Genomic DNA, 12,491 nt, shown 5'->3' on the forward strand with positions numbered 1-12,491 from the left:
TGGACATCCGCCCATGAAAAGTATTGCTGTTAGGATTCAGTGGCCGTCAAATTGCGACCCAATTACCGGCCAAATTATTCCTGTGGCCTGTGATTCTCAGAAGAATTTTCAATAAAAAATAACGCACGAATCCAAAAACTTCAACTCAAGTTAAAGGCTTCTTCAGATTTTCCTGCTCAGCTAAAAAACAAAAACACTACGGAGACAATGATATTATAACACAATGAGGTGACAGAAGTCATGGAATAACGATACGCACAAATACCAGATGAAGGTAGTATCCCGTGCATAAGTTATAAAAGGGCAGTGCATTGGCGGAGCTGTCATTTGTACTCAGGTTATTCAAGTGAAAAGGTTTCGGACGTTATCATGCCACGTGACGAGAATTAGAAGACCTTGAACGCGGAATGGTAGTTGGAGCTAGAGGCATGGGACATTCTGTTTCGGAAATCGTTAACGGATTCGGTATTCCGAGATCCACAATGTCAAGGGTGTGCCGAGAATACCAAATTTCAGGCATTTCCTCTCACCACTGACTACGCAGTAACCGACAGCCTTCATTCAACTACTGAGACCAACGGCGTTTGCGTTAAGTTATCAGTACTAACAGACAAACAGCACAGCGTGAAGTAACCTCGGAAATCAGTGTGGAGCGTACGACGAACATATACGTTAGGACAGTGCGTCGAAATTTGGCGTTAATGGGATATGGCAGCAGACGACACGGGAGTGCCTTTGCTAATAGAGCGGTATCGTCTGGGCTCGTGACTATCGATTGGACCCCACATGACTGGAAAACGGTGGCCTGGTCTGATGAGTCCCGATTTGAGTTGGTAAGAGTTGATGGTAGGGTTCCAGTGTGGATCAGAAGCCATGGAGTCATGGACCGAAGTTGTCAACAAGGCATTGTGCAATCCGGTGCTGACCCTATATTGGTGTTGGCTGCGTTTACATGGAATGGACAGCGTCCTCTGATCCAACTGAGCCGATCATTGACTGGAGACCATTTGCAGCCATTCCCAGACAACGACGGAATTTTTATGGACGACAATGGACCATGTAATTGGACCTCAAACGTTCGCGATTATTTTGAAGAACATTCAGGACAACTGAAGCGAAAGATCTGGTCACGCATCTAATATTCATGGGACCTAATCGAGAGGTTAGTTCGAGCACAAAATTCTGCACCGGCAGTATTTTCGCAGTTATGGACAGCTATAGAGGCAGCAGGCAGCATGGCTCAGTATTTCTGCAGGGAACTTCCAACGAGTTGTTGAGTCTACGCCACATCGAGTAGTTGCACAACGCCGTACAAAAGAAGGTCCGACACGGTGTTAGGAGGTAGCCCATGACTTGTCACCTCTGAAACGTGGAACTTAATGGAATTAAGGAAAACGTGGAAGGGAGTGATGGATGGAGGTAAAAGATCATTTATTTCCCGTGAATTGGAGAGCGGGGAATTCATGGGATATGAGAGCATTAGGTTAGCTGGGGTGGCCTGGGATGCTTCATGCCGCGCGCAGTTAAACGCTAAGCTTAACCAGGGCAAGTTGGTATCCCACTTCTTGGGCGATTTATGGTGATAAATAATAAACTCTGACTTCAAGTTGCGGTTAATCCTTTCGGCAAAGGAAGCCTGAGCATAATAAGGTCTAGTTCAAATGGTTCAAATGGCTCTGAGCACTATGGGACTTAACTTCTGAGGTCATCAGTCCCCTACAACTTAGAATTACTTAAACCTAACCAACCTAAGGACATCACACACATCCATGCCCGAGGCAGGATTCGAACCTGCGACCGTAGCGGTCGCGCGGTTCCGGACTGTAGCGCCTAGGTAAGGTGGGGTGGTAACATGTTTCATCCCATTGTCAAAACAGAATTGTCTAAACGACCTTGCCAGAAAACCAAGAGCGGTATCCATTACCAACGCCCGCGGTGACCCGAACCACCTAAATATATTAGAAAGATGAGAGATTGTGATAAGAGCGGTCACACTTCGGCTAGGTATCAAGCAAACGAACCTGGAGAAGGCACCCACCACTACGAGAATATACGAACTGCCTTTTTTTGTCCGGGGAGGCGGACCCACATAAACAAACAATTTGTTCAACGGACGCTCTTCCCATTCCGACTGCAGCAATCCCCTCGCATTGGATTTACTTGGCTTTCCCTTCTTACAATCTCAGCATTTTTTGAGTAAACCTCTAATGTCTTTATAAAGTTCCGGCCAGGTCAGCTGCTCCTTGACCTTCTCTATGGTTTTGTAAAGACCTAAATTCCCTTCTACTGAAGTGTCGCGGAAGTACCAGAAGACCGGAATAACTAAGGTTCGTGGGAGACAAATTCTACCTTCCCCATACCTACCCCTGTGGTTACACAGAATGCCGTTCTTCAGAAAGTAGTCACTGGAATCCTGTACATCTAGTATTTGCTTCCTGAGCCCCCCCCTCCCCCTCTTCACCACAATGGGCCTTGTTCTTTCTCAGTTTTCAAATTATTAAACAGTTGGCGTACCCTCGGTAAGGATCGTACATACTAGGTGACTGTCCGGCATTTCCTCATCAAGTTTGTGCTGTTGGAACGTCCTGCTAAGGGCGTCAGCAACCTGATCAACAGATCCCTTAACGTGCCTAATCTTAAAATGGAAAGCAGAAATGCGGACCGGCCTTCTCGCGATACGCCCTGGCTTCCTAGGACGAGTTAGAACTCAAATAAGGGCTTGATTATCCATCTCTAGGTCAAATTCACGATGTTCAAGATAGAACCGAAATTTTTCCGGGGCAAATAACACAGCTAACGCTTCGCACTCATACCGAGTAATTGAGCTCAGGACCCTCCAGACGCCGGGAAGCAAATTTTAACGGACTCCTCATATCTTGAACTTACTGTAAAAGAACTGCCGCCACATCGGTATTGCAAGCATCAGTCTGCACCACAAATCTTTTCTTAAAGTCAGATACGACTAAAACCGGTGGGTTGGCAATCGCACTTTTAATTCCTTCAAAGACTGCCTGCTACTTTCACCCCAAACGAATTTTTCGTTATTTGTGCGTAACAAATTTAACGGAGCTGCAAGTTGAGCAAAGTTTGGGACAAATCTGCGGAAATAATTAGCCATCGCTGCAACTCGGGCAACCTCCCTCTTATTTCGTGGTTGCGGAAAATTCCTCAACACCTTAGTGCGTTCCTGATCAATGCTGATTCCGTCCCCGGACACCTGGCGCTTAGCCAAGGTTATCTTTGAGGGTTTCACCATCAGCTCCGCATCCCTGACCCTGGATAGTACCTTCCGGATGTGCTCTAAATACTCTTCAAAGGAGGCACTAATTATGACTACATCGTCCAAATAACTGAAGAGACAAAGTTTAAATCACCTAATATTTTATCCAATAAACGGGATAAAACTGCTGCACTGGCTGACAAACCAAACGGAACCCGGTTAAACTCAATTTCCAATCCGTAGCGAAGGCGGTGAGATATTTAGATTCCTCTGTTAAGGGTATCTGATAATAAGCTTGACCAAGTTCTAACACTGTGAACAGGATGCTCCCGAAAACCAGTTGAAACAGTTGTGGAGGTCAGGCAGTGGCACCGATTCCAAGGTCACCTTTTTATTGAGAAGCCTGTACTCAACCATAGGCCAGAAATCCTGCTCCTGATAGGGGAAGCATAGGGGGAAGTGGACGGTCTTATGTCTCTGTCCTCTAACAAGCCCTCAATTCTGTGCTGCAATATCTTTATCTTAGGTGATGACAAGCGATATGGAGACTGGCGAAGCGGCACGTAATCCATGACACGAATATGGTATCTAATGACGTCTGTGAGCCCAACCTGTCACGAAGTAAGTCAGGAAATCATCCCAAAAGTTCACTTAACTTTTTCCCTTGTTGACTAGATAGGTGGTCTACTCCAAACAGGCACGTGTTACTACTGGTGTCACGTCCCATCCCCCACATGAGCACATGGACAAAAGGCTATTCGATCGTGGGAGGAACATTTGAAATATAAGGCCCGGCTTCCAAAATCTAACACCATACCAGTCTTACGGATGAAATCATGCCCTAGAATTAAGTCAGGCACCAGTCCCTTAACTAATAAAATCTTGCCATGAAAATTCACACACAGAAAGATTTCCCCGCAGAGAGGCCATTGGCCACCCGACATCTCTCAATCGAGGGATGTACTGGGAATAATCGACATAAATGTCCATATTCAATAAACCTCTCGTAATTAAGAAGTAACACAGAGCTGCCCGAATCTAGTAACCCACACAACGGTTCATGCCCTATTGCCACACAAACAAATGGTAAGGTAGGCGTCATGGCTGCCTGTATAGGACTACACCACCCCTGTCTCCGAGGATGCGACCCCGCTCCCGCCCCGGCTTCGTTTCTCAGCGCGAGGCGTCCTTGGGACCGAGCATCCTCATAGTAAATGGTCACTTGGGCCGCATCTAAAACAAGCCCCCGATTTCATTGAACCGTGCGCTCTACCGATCTTGCTATCGTCTGGACCGGAGTTAGGTAAGTTTTGATGTCTCTCCCATTAACTCATTTCGCTGGCTGTCGGCAAAGGACAATTTCATAACATAATTAACAAGATTCTCTAACTCAAGAAGAGTGACCGGACGAGGAAAGAGTGCGATCTGAAATCTATCTTCAGGCCGAATATCTTCCAAGACCTTAGCAAGTAAATTCGCCTCGGGAAACTTCATACATAGTGCCGATACTGCCTCACGAACCCGCCCTACGTATTCGAACAACGATTCGTGAAGTCTTGCACGCGCCAATAATATCTACACTCTAGCTCATTGCGCATACTGTCTGATAACTTACCCTCCTCGACCGATTGCCTCAGCTGCCCGACTGTCTTTCCCTGCTGTAAGGCTTCGGATAGCAGGTTACTTAAGCTACCGCCTGCTAACGGGTAGAGTGCGATAAGTACTGCGTGATTGGGGGATCCTTAATGCGTCAGCACGGGACGAACTTAACTAGCAGCCACAATACCTGTTGTATATTTCCTAAGGTTTCAATTGACAACTCCCGAATACTATGTAAGTGACATCATTAGGTTAGGGAGGCGGGCAAAATATTCCCCAGACCGATCACTTGGACCTCGGGTGACGGATCCACATTTGACTATTGGATTGTCAGAAACCCATTCTATATTATTTTTATCAGTCCCACTTTCTAATTCTATACCTGCAGTTTGGATTTGCAAATCAAACAAAAGATTATTTACCTGAATGACACGCGCTAACTGTTAAGGGTTCGGTTCCAGTCGTTTAGGATCCTTTACTCTACTGCCCAGGTGGACCAATTGTGCGTGAATGCGCTTCACCTGCCTCACGGTTGGTTGGTTATTTTGGAGAAAGGAGAGATTTTCTTGTAACTGATTCAAAGCTACCATAATCGTCCGTAAATATGGCTCACCTCGCCAACCGTGCTGAGAAACGGGCAGTGGTGTTGGCAATGCAGCCCGTAGCCCGGCTGCCAGCTCCCCCACCGTACCGTGAACATATTGTTGCCACAAGCTCAGTTCATACTCGAGCTGATCCCGTTTTAGGTACGAAATACCGGGACACTGATGTGGATCCATGGTGCGGCTGTGGACAAAAGAGAAATAGACAATGCCCCAAAGGAATAAAGCGCAAAACTTAAACTAAAGCAGGTGGCGTGAAATAAAAATTGTTACAACCCCCCGCTAACGGGTCGACAACCACGGTCTGCTACCAATGAAACGTGGTACTTACTGGAATTAAGGAAAACGTGGAAGGGAGGACCCACCAATACAACTTTCTTTTCACACAACCTGTTTATTTAACAATATATCACCATAAATGTTTTTCTACAAAATGAACAAATTCGCAAATTTATTTGACCTTAAACCTTAAGATGAATAAGCTTTTGCAAAAGAAATCAAAACAGGAAATTATATGTCAAAAGGTCCGGGGTTAAGATGCACACCTGTGCTTAAAGGTTAAACTGGTTAGGAATCTATATGACAATGATAAGGCTTACTTCCAAGCAACCAACATCTTAACTTCAAATGTTAAGCCAGGTGCGACTGGATCCCAACCCGCCCCTTTTGACAATCGTATTTTGACTAAAGCATTGGTGAAAGTTGACAATATTTTCAAAGTTAAACTGATTGTCAGTTATTAAGACTGCTCTGAAGGAAAGTCTTGAAACATTTCTTGTGGACACTTATTACAAGAGAACTCACTCGGCAGAGCCACAAGATCCAGCTAAAACATATCAATAATGACCCGGTCTTTCAAACACAGCACCGCACAGCTTAGTCCAACAGGTTGTTCAGATTATAATTAATGACTGACAAATGCAATTACCTGCTACAGTTGAACCGGTTAATATCTAAACCTAACCACAAGCCCCTTGTTTTGTTTAACAGCAACATGTTCAAAAATGGTTCAAATGGGTCTGAGCACTATGGGACTTAACTTCTGAGGTCATCAGTCCCCTAGAACTTAGAACTACTGAAACCTGCCTAACCTAAGAACAACACACACATCCATGCCCGAGGCAGGATTCGAAACTGCGACCATAGCTGTCGCGCGGTTCCAGATTGTAGCGCCTAGAACCGCTCGGCCACACAGGCCGGCCAGCAACATGTGTCTTAGTACAATTGTTTCAGCTGTATTTACGGCCAGGAGCTGATTCATTAAAACATTTTTGATCGGGTATAACCAGAAAGGAAAGGCAATATGATAGCTGGACAAATTTTCAAACTTCAACTAGAGTCTCAGTACAACACTATGGCCTACATTTATGACCAAACAGTCGACCGAGTAAAACTCAGAGGGTCAGGTGAGAGGCACCCACATGCCTTGCTCATACTGTTGCAGGAAGCAGTCAGGCCTGCAAGATGAGTGGTCTACCAAGCGAGTGGATTCATTCTTATTTATCAAGTAACATGAGCTCCAGTACTCACAATTAAGTTACAAGTTATTCTCCTGTATGAATATTACGCAACGGAAACGGATAACGCACATCTGACTATAAGTAATTTACACAACTCTGACTGTTCACTACGCACTGGCAATACCACATTTTCTTTCTTACCCAACGGCTTTGATCAGCACGTGGCCATCGCACTGAATATGAATGGCGCACACCATAAATTATGGATATCATGACAACATACAATTCGAAGGAAAAGGCCACCAATCTTTTTCTTTTCACTATCTGTTTTTTATTCCGATAAATTCTATAACCTAAACACACCATTACATTTTCTACAACAATTGCACATGAGAAACTCCGCCCAGTGGGCATGGTCTTACATTGGTGATTCTCTATCTTATGGTCTCGTAATTATCTAACACTACAGTGCACTTTCTGGAAAGGATGGTGGATCTTTTGCTATGTCTCACACTTCGACTCTCACAACCATCATCACGAAACTTTCCTCCAGACTGAGCGGTACAAAAAGGAACATGCATAACCCACTGCCTCTGAACCTATCTTGCTACTCTCCCATGCAAACCACACATACTTAAATTACATGAAATACAACACACTGGCAACATGGAATACAACACAAGGAATAGTCACAACGCTATAATCACATCACTTTCAGCTTTCCCACTTCAATTAGTATTTATCCCAGTTTCACACGACACTGCCCCACTTCGTAATTTTTCTTTCCTACTATGAACTCTGGAGGATATATGCACGTCTTCCTGTGCAATGCAAGCCAAGTGGCGTTGCTGGGTAGACGGCTGACTCACCTTGCTTCACTCTCAGAGTATTAGAGTTTCAATCAAGCGTCACACGGAAACATAACACGCAAAGTAATATTATGAACATATTCGTCACACACGCGAGTCCTCAACTGATACCATGGACGAGTACTTCTCTCTATCCTTTTTCTCATACACAGATTGAGACTCACACAGTACTCACCATGTGGAAGTACTCGTCTCTAATTTCAAGTCCTGTACACGCCATTTCTTAAATATTTCCAACTTATAGTACACACGACAGTAATTCAGGTTAACTTTAGCACTCGGAAGTATTTCAACTTATTGCTACACGTGGTTTCATCGTGACCGTTGGTCACTTCCGAAGATTACTACGATCCCCTTAATATTACCTGCCTGACATTAAATTCTCCCCACAAAAGTTCCTGAAATAGAGAAATTATTATTTTAAGCTACTCTTAAGTATTTCACATGCATACCATCTCTCCACTCTTTTGTCTTTACGGAGCACACCTAAGACAGGTTTTACCAACACAAGATCCAACGCCAGAATGCTGAAACATGGCCGTTCTTCAGGTCAGCTCGCACCTCCGTCGAGGTGGGGGAAGACCATGCTACCCATTGGTCAGCCACATTTCAGGCACTCAAAGCTCAGGTAAATTTCATTTCATCTCTTTGGTTCCTCCAAAGGTGACCAAAGGACCGGCTCAGAGATGATCATATATTGCACATTCACTATCTGTGGTTAGCAGACGACCATACATTCATTAATTTCACAGATCTCACCAAATAGGATGTAGGGATTTATTTTGTGGGAGTGCAAATGTGATCAATTAAATAAATAAATTATCCTTCTTTCCTACACTGGTATCCAGCTTCGGTGTATTAAGTGAAATTGAGTTATTACAAAAAATATGTTGTTATGACAACGATAACGAAGAATGTTGTACCTATTTTCAATGTCGGGTGGTACTGTACCCTTTCACAGGTACAAACCAGAAAATAATATTAAGGAGGGAAGGTAGACAATTAAAGAAATCACGAGGATTACAGAATGTTACTCCCCTTTATCAGCAAGCAGTTCCTTGAATCCACGATGCGTTGGGGCGGGTACTAAGTGGTGCCGATGAAAGCCAGGTAGAAGAGGGCAGCCAGGCCACGAGCGGTCGTCCGATACGAATGTTGCCAATCAATCGTTGGGATGTCGGCTTGCTGCTTGTAGTCGCCGCTGACCCCGGGGAAGTACTCCGGTGTCCTCGCCTTGCGCAGGACACCTCGTGTCGCGCCGCTACCGCCAATCCCCAAACTCGGTGCCTTCCTTTCGGGCAGTGAACCCTGTATATATATCAACAAGCAAAGACATTCTAAGGACACAGCCCACAGATACCAATTCTTCCTCATAGATATTGGCAATGGGGTCGCAAGAGGGATAGTCGAGACTACAGCTGCGCCAGACAAAACAGCCTACTAACTCAATGGTGCCGGCTCAGCCTCAGTACATGTGCTTAATTTTAATTGACGTCGGTTAATTTGGCGGCATACTTACGTGCGTGTCACCTCTCTGCCGTTTAATTCACTTCTTGTAGTTCTTAATTCTAGACGTCATCTTATCGTTGTGTGTTGCAGACCATTGTTTCTGAGCCACATTTTTACAAACAGTACTGTAATACATCCAGTGTCAGCAAAAGAATACGTACCGCTCATGTGTTCAGGCATCCGAACTCGCTCATAGCGACAAACATTTCCAACAAACAGCCATTTCTCGATATTTCAGATATATATCTAGGACTTCTTTGGTTGTCACGCGATTCACAGGCCTGTTATGCAGTCAAGATAGACGTGAACTTTACAGAAGTGTGCCGGGACAGTGCCGTCACTCTTTTCTCCGTTCCTTCCTGATGAAGCCCTTACGCAACTGCAGACTCCCTGCGAATTTCGACGCCTATTATGAGAATAGCTAACACAAGGCAGCAGAACATGTGCCCTTCATCCCTCCCCACTTTCCATAAGGACACCCACTATCTTTTCTGCACAACGGAATCACAATAGTAGTTTACCTTTTTCTGTGTGGTGCCTTGCTCAATATGCAATCTAAAACACAAAACAGACGCACCACGAAGGAATTATCCGAACAGGACGGCAATTGGTAGAAGTTATGTACACGTACAGAGAAACAGATGGCTAAAATTTCAGAAAAGATGATTTATTAGAGATAAAGAACTTCACAAACTGAGCAGTTTAATAATGCGTTGGTCCACTTCTGGTCCTTATGCAAATAGTTATTAGGCTTGACACTGATCGACATAGTAGTTGGATGTCCTCCTGAGGCATTTCGTGACACATTCTATCCAACTGGCGTAATACATGGGTTGTCCAGAAAGTAAGTTCCGATCGGTCGCGAAATGGACACCACAGCGAAACCCTGATGAAGCTTTTCACAGATGTGTTGGGTAGTGTCTCTAGAAATCACCGTCGATAGCATCAAGACGCTCTTTTCGGTTGTGAGCACACTGTGAGCGAGTAAAGGTGCCTATAACAACGATGTCTCCCGCCAAGTAGGAGTGCCCACTGAGAGGCTTCGCCTTAATGAATGCAGCCCACCTAACACAACTGCCACGCCTTTCCTTCATGGCAATTCTCAGCCGCACTCTGCAGGAGCAGTGGAGACGTTCCTGAAGCCTTCTCGATGGGAAGTGTTCGATCACCCACAAACAGACCTAATTGGCACGTTCTGAGTATCATCCCTGTTCACATGAAACGCTGGATATGAAGACAGCACTTGGGTGCAGGCTACGAGCTATAGACCAGCGTAGAGAATTATCAGAAAGGACAGGCCTTGTCTGACGATGGTGTCGGAAATTTGGTATAACGCCCCTTCAAATGGTTCAAATGGCTCTGAGCACTATGGGACTTAACATCTGAGGTCATCAGTCCCCTAGAACTTAGAACTACTTAAAGCTAACTAACCTAAGGACATCACACACATATCCCTGCACGAGGCAGGATTCGAACCTGCGACCGTAGCGGTCGCGCGGTTCCAGACTGAAGCGCCTAGAACCGCTCGGCCACACCGGCCGGCTATAACGCTCCGACAAACGTCTAAGTCAGAGCGGCGGCTATGTAGAGAAGTATTTGGATAGTGTAGCTAACTTTTGCAAATAATATGTTTCTGATATTCACTGTGGCTTCCATTTAGCGAACGATCGGAACTTACTCTCTGGACTGCCCTCGTATACCGTCAAAATCCCGAGCTGGCTGGAGGGTTCTGTCCTTAATGCTCCAAACGTTCTCAGCCAGGGACCTTTCTTGCCAAGATACGGTTCGGCAAGCATGAAGACGAGCATAAAAACTCTCGTTGTGTGTGGGCGGGCATTGTCTTGCTGAAATGTAAGCCCAGTATGGCTTGCCATGAAGGGCAATAAAGCGTGGTCTAGAAATCATCGAATTACCTTTGTGCTCTAAGGCTGCCGCAATCAAGGGACTCCTGCTACGAAAAAAAAGTGTCACTCCAGGCACTCACTCCTGGTTGTCGGGCAATATGGGGGGTGACAGTCATGTTTGTATCCCACCGCTTTACATGGTGTCTCCCATATACGTTTTCGCTGGTCATCGGGGCTCAGTTCGAAGCAGGGCTCATCACTGAAGACCATTCTACTCCAGTCAATGAGATTCCAGACCGAAGATGTGTCTATAGACGCCTCGGACAGCGGCTCGATGTCAACCTGTCTGTCGCCTGTCCTACGGCCTGACAAGTATAATAGGAAAGTTGGTCCGGGGTGCCATTTCTTTTTATAGCAGGAACCCTTTGGTGTCATCCGCGACACCCTTACAGCACAGCGGTACGCCACCAATATTCTATGCCCCATTTTGTATCCGTTCATGGAAACCCACCCTGGACTTACATTTCAGCAAGGTAATACTTGTCTGTACACGGCGAAAATTTCTAGTGCTTGTTTTCGTGCTTGCCAAACTCTACCTTGGCCAGCAATGACACCGAATCTCTCTCCACATTGGCACCGTTTGGAGCGTTATAGGCTGCGCCCTCCAACCAGCTCGGGATATTAACGATCAAACGCGCCAATTGGACAAAATTTGGCACAACATCTCTCAGGAGCACACCGAACAAATCTGTCAATCAGTACCAAGCTGAATAACTGCTTTTATAAGGGCCCGAGGAGGAACAACGGCCTTGCCGCAGTGGTAACACCGGTTCCCTTCAGATCGCCGAAGTTAAGCGCTGTCGGGCTGGGCTAGCACTTGGATGGGTGACCATCTGGTCTGCCGAGCGCTGTTAGCAAGCGAGGTGCACTCAGCCCTTGTGAGGCAAACTGAGGAGCTATTTGATTGAGAAGTAGCGGCTCCGGCCTCGGAAACTGACGTACGACCGGGAGAGCGGTGTGCTGACCTCGTGACCATCCGTATCCACATCCAGTGACGCCTCTGAGCTGAGGATGACACAGCTGCCCGTCAGTAGCGTTGGGCCTTAATGGCCTGTTCGGGAGGAGTTTAAGCAGGAGGAGGACCAACGCGTTATTTACTTCCTGTATATGTGAAGCCCTTTCTCTTGAATAAATCAACCAATTTTTCTGGAATTCTAATCTTCTTTTTTTTTTTTTTTGGTCTGTTCATGTACATCATGTCTACCGATTGCCGTCCCATTCGGATAATTTCTTCGTAGTGGGTCTTTTTTTTGCGTGGCAGAGCTACAGTAGTTCTCTCCATGCTAAACTCCAGGTCGCATTTATAGTTAATCTTGGGAGATAAATAC

General features: G+C 45.6%; 1 pseudogene; it reads left to right on the forward strand.

Annotated features, from left to right (window-relative positions):
• Positions 1-11,902: 11,902 nt before the first annotated feature.
• On the forward strand, positions 11,903-12,020 carry LOC126102487 (5S ribosomal RNA; annotated as a pseudogene).
• Positions 12,021-12,491: the final 471 nt, after the last annotated feature.

The sequence above is a fragment of the Schistocerca cancellata genome, chromosome 9 (assembly GCF_023864275.1).
Source record: "Schistocerca cancellata isolate TAMUIC-IGC-003103 chromosome 9, iqSchCanc2.1, whole genome shotgun sequence".
In the NCBI taxonomy this organism is placed as follows: Eukaryota; Metazoa; Arthropoda; class Insecta; order Orthoptera; family Acrididae; genus Schistocerca; species Schistocerca cancellata.